Raw genomic sequence first — 4,166 nt, 5'->3', positions numbered from 1 at the left:
GGATACTGAGGCAAGAGAATTGCTTGAACCCAGGAGGCAGAGGTTGCAGTGAGCCGACATCGTGCCACTTCACTCCAGCCTAGGTGACAGAGCAAGACTTCATCTCAGAACAAAAAAACAAAAAACCATTTCTAAAAGAAAACACAGGAAAAAGTCTTTGTGACTCCTGATTTGGCAATGAGTTTTTAGATACAATATCAAAAGCATAATCTACGAAAGAAAAATTTAGGCCGGGCGCAGTGACTTACACCTGAAATTCCAGCACTTTGGGAGGCGGAGGTGGGCAGGTCACAAGGTCAGGAGTTCAAGACCAACCTGGCCAACATAGTGAAAACTCCTCTCTACTAAAAATACAAAAAGTAGCCAGGTGTGGTAGCACATGCTGTAGTCCCAGCTACTTGGGAGGCTGAGGCAGGAGAATCGCTCAAACCAGGGAGGAGGAGGTTGCAGTGAGCCAAGATCACGCCATTGCACTCCAGCCTGGGTGACAGAGAATTCCATCGCAAAACAAACAAACAAACAAAAACATCAAAACAGAGATCTTAAGACTGACAAAGAGCAAACTCTTTGTAGCAATAATATACCAAATTCCATCCTGACTTTACTATAGCATCATATATCAGATAGCAGGCCCTGAAAGTGAAGTATTTTACCCTGAAATATATTTCCTTGATTTTTTTTTTTTTTTGAGATGGAATCTCACTCCTCCTGCCTTGGCCTCCAAAGTGCTTGGATTACAGGTGGGAACCACCACGCCCTGCCTTTTTTTCTTTTGAGACGGAGTCTTGCTCTGTCACTAGAGTGGAGTGCATTGGTAGGATCTCGGCTCACTGCAACCTCCGACTTCCTAGTTCAAGTGATTCTCCTGTCTCAGCCTCCCAAGTAGCTGAGATGACAGGCACGTGCCACCACGCGCAGCTAATTTTTGTATTTTTAATAGAGACAGAGTTTCACCGTGTTGGCCAGGATGGTCTCCATCTCCTGACCTCATGATCCGCTCACCCTGGCCTCCCAAAGTGCTGGGATTATAGGTGTGAGCCACCATGCCCAGCCTCCTTGATGTTTTTTTTTTTTTTTTTTTTTTTTGAGACGGAGTTTCGCTCTTGTTACCCAGGCTGGAGTGCAATGGCGCGATCTCGGCTCACTGCAACTTCCGCTTCCTGGGTTCAGAAAATTCTCCTGCCTCAGCCTCCTGAGTAGCTGGGATTATAGGCATGCGCCACCATGCCCAGCTAATTTTTTGTATTTTTAGTAGAGACGGGGTTTCACCATGTTGACCAGGATGGTCTTGATCTCTTGACCTTGTGATCCACCCGCCTCGGCCTCCCAAAGTGCTGGGATTACAGGCGAGCCACCGCTCCCAGTCTGTATTTTTTAAATGGCTCTGCAAAGCTGACTCTTATGGGGGCAATCTACATTCTGTATAGAACCTTCTTCCCTTTCTAGATCTTTTCCTGACTCAGGAGAGATTGAGAGTCTAGCACCTATTTTTTTGAGACAGGGTCTTACTCTGTCACTCAGGTTGGAGTGCAGTTGTGCAGCCTTGACTTCCTGGGCTTAAGTGATCCTCCTACCCACTTCAGCCTCCCAAGTAGGCGGGACTACAGGCCACCAAACCCAGCTAATACTTTTTTTTAAGAAATGAGATCTCACTGTGTCACCCAGGCTGATCTCAAACTCCTGGACTCAAGTGATCTGCTTCAGCCTCCCGAAGTGTTGGGACCGTGAGCCACCACACCCGGCCAAGTCTGGCACCTTTTTAGGTGTGGTAAGAAACATGTGCCATCCATGCTCTTTGAAGCCTGCTACCTGGAGGCTTCATCTGCATCATAAGAACCTTGGTCTTCAGAAACCCTATCTTAATCCAGATATTCCTTTCTATTGATTCCAGTTCTTTAGATAATGACTTAATTTTTTTCAACCAACTGCCAATCATAAAATCTTTGAATCCACCTATGACCTGGGACGCTCCCTGTCCCCACTTCAAGTTGTTCCACCTTCCTTTCTTTCTTTTTTTTTTTGAGATGGAGTCTTGCTCTTGCAACCTCCACCTCCCAGGTTCAAGCAATTCTCCTGCCTCAGCCTCCTGAGTAGCTGGAATTACAGGTGTGTCCCACTTTTCCAGACTGAACCAATGTACACCTTACATGTATTGATTGATGTCTGCCTGTAACTTCTATCCCCCTAAAAGGTATAGAGTCAAGCTGTAACCCAACCACCTTGGGCACATATTCCCAGGACTTCCCGAGGCTGTGTCACCAGTCATAATCCTCAGTCTTGACAAAATAAGCTTCCAAATTGATTGAGACTTGACCCAGATACTTTTTGGTTTACATGATAAAGGACTTATATTCAATATATAAAGAATTCTTCAAATGCAGCAATAGGAAAACAACTCAGTTTTTTAAATGGACAAAATATCTGAATAGAACACTTCACCAAAGGAGATATATGAATGACAAATAAGCACATGAAAAGATGCTGTTGGCCGGGAGTGGTGGCTCACGCCTGTAATCCCAGCACTTTGGGAGGCTGAGGCAGGTGGGTCACCTGAGGTCAGGAGTCCAAGACCAGCCTGACCAACATCGTGAAGCCCAGTCTCTACTAAATACAAAAGATTAGCCGGGCGTGGTGCCACATGCCTGTAATCCCAGCTACTTGGGAGGCTGAGGCAGGAGAATCACTTGAACCTGGAAGGCTGAGGTTGCAGTGAGCTGAGATTGCACCATTGTACTTCAGTCTGGGCAACAAGAGTGAAACTCCATCTCAAAAAAAAAAAAAGAAGCAGAGACTGTGTCCGCCCCTTGAGCACAGAGCTTCACCCTCTCCACTCCACCGCCCATCCTCACCTGCTGCCAGCTCACCATGGATGATGATATCGACGTACTCATCAGCAACAACAGCTCTGGCATGTGCAAGGCCAGCTTTACAGGCGACGATGTCCCCTGGGCCGTCTTCCCCTCCATCGTGGGGAACCCGAGGCACCAGGGCGTGACGGTGGGCATTGGTCAGAGAAGGACTCCTATGTGGGTGAGGAGGCCCAGAACAAGGGAGGCATCCTAACCCTGAAGTACCCCATTGAGCACAGCATCATCACCAACTGGGACAACATGGAGAAGATCTGGCACCACACCTTCTACAATGAGCTGACCGAGGCCACCCAGAACCCCCAAGGCCAACCGTGAGAAGATGACCCAGATCATGTTGAGATCTTCAACACCTCAGCCATATATATATGTGTCCATCCAGGTCGTGCTGTCCCTGTATGCCTCTGGCCATACCACTGACATTGTGATGGACTCCAGCGATGAGGTTACTGACACTGTGCCCATCTACAAGGGGTATGCCCTTCCCCACGCCATCCTGCATCTGGATCTGGCTGGCCGAGACTTAACTGACTACCTCATGAAGATCCTCACCAAGTGTGGCTACAGCGTCACCACTACAGCCAAGCAGGAAATGGTGCATGACATCAAGAAGAAGCTGTGCCATGTCTCCCTGGACTTCGAGCAGGAGATGGCCATAGCAGCCTCCAGCTCCTCCCTGGAGAAGAGCTATGAGCTGCCTGTTGGCCAGGTCATCATCACTGGCAACAAGCGGTTCTGCTGCCCCAAGGTGCTCTTCCAGCCTTCCTTCCTGGGCATGGAATCCTGTGGCTTCCACAAAATTACAGTCAACTCCATCATGAAGTGTGATGTGGACATCCACAAAGACCTGTATGCCAACACAGTGCTGTCTGGCGGCACCACCATGTACCCTGGCATCACTGACAGGATGCAAAAGGAGATGACCGCCCTGGCACCCAGCATGATGAAGATCAAGATCATTGCTCCTGGGCTGGGCACGGTGGCTTATGCCTGTAATCCCAGCACTTTGGGAGGCCAAGATGGGTAGATCACGAGGTCAGAAGATCAAGACCATCCTGGCCAACATGGTGAAACCCTGTCTCTACAAAAATACAAAAAATTAGCTGAGTGTGGTGGTGCATGCCTGTAATTCTAGCTAGTCAGGAGGCTGAGGCAGGAGAATCACTTGAACCTGGGAGGCGGAGATTGCAGTGAGCTGAGATCATGCCACTGCATTCCAGCCTGGTGACAGAGTGAGACTCCATCTCAAAAAAAAAAAAAAAAAAAGAAAGAAAGAAAGAAAAGAAAGGATGCTGTCAA

At 48.2% G+C, this 4,166-nt stretch overlaps 1 pseudogene; it reads left to right on the top strand.

The window, feature by feature from the left end:
* The first annotated feature begins 2,865 nt into the window (after window positions 1-2,865).
* Window positions 2,866-3,894, top strand: LOC135274840 (actin, cytoplasmic 1-like; annotated as a pseudogene).
* Window positions 3,895-4,166: the final 272 nt, after the last annotated feature.

The sequence above is a fragment of the Aotus nancymaae genome, unplaced genomic scaffold (assembly GCF_030222135.1).
Source record: "Aotus nancymaae isolate 86718 unplaced genomic scaffold, 86718_ANA_hifiasm-v0.15.2.pri h1tg000014l, whole genome shotgun sequence".
In the NCBI taxonomy this organism is placed as follows: Eukaryota; Metazoa; Chordata; class Mammalia; order Primates; family Aotidae; genus Aotus; species Aotus nancymaae.
This window is presented reverse-complemented; position numbering and strand designations above follow the sequence as displayed.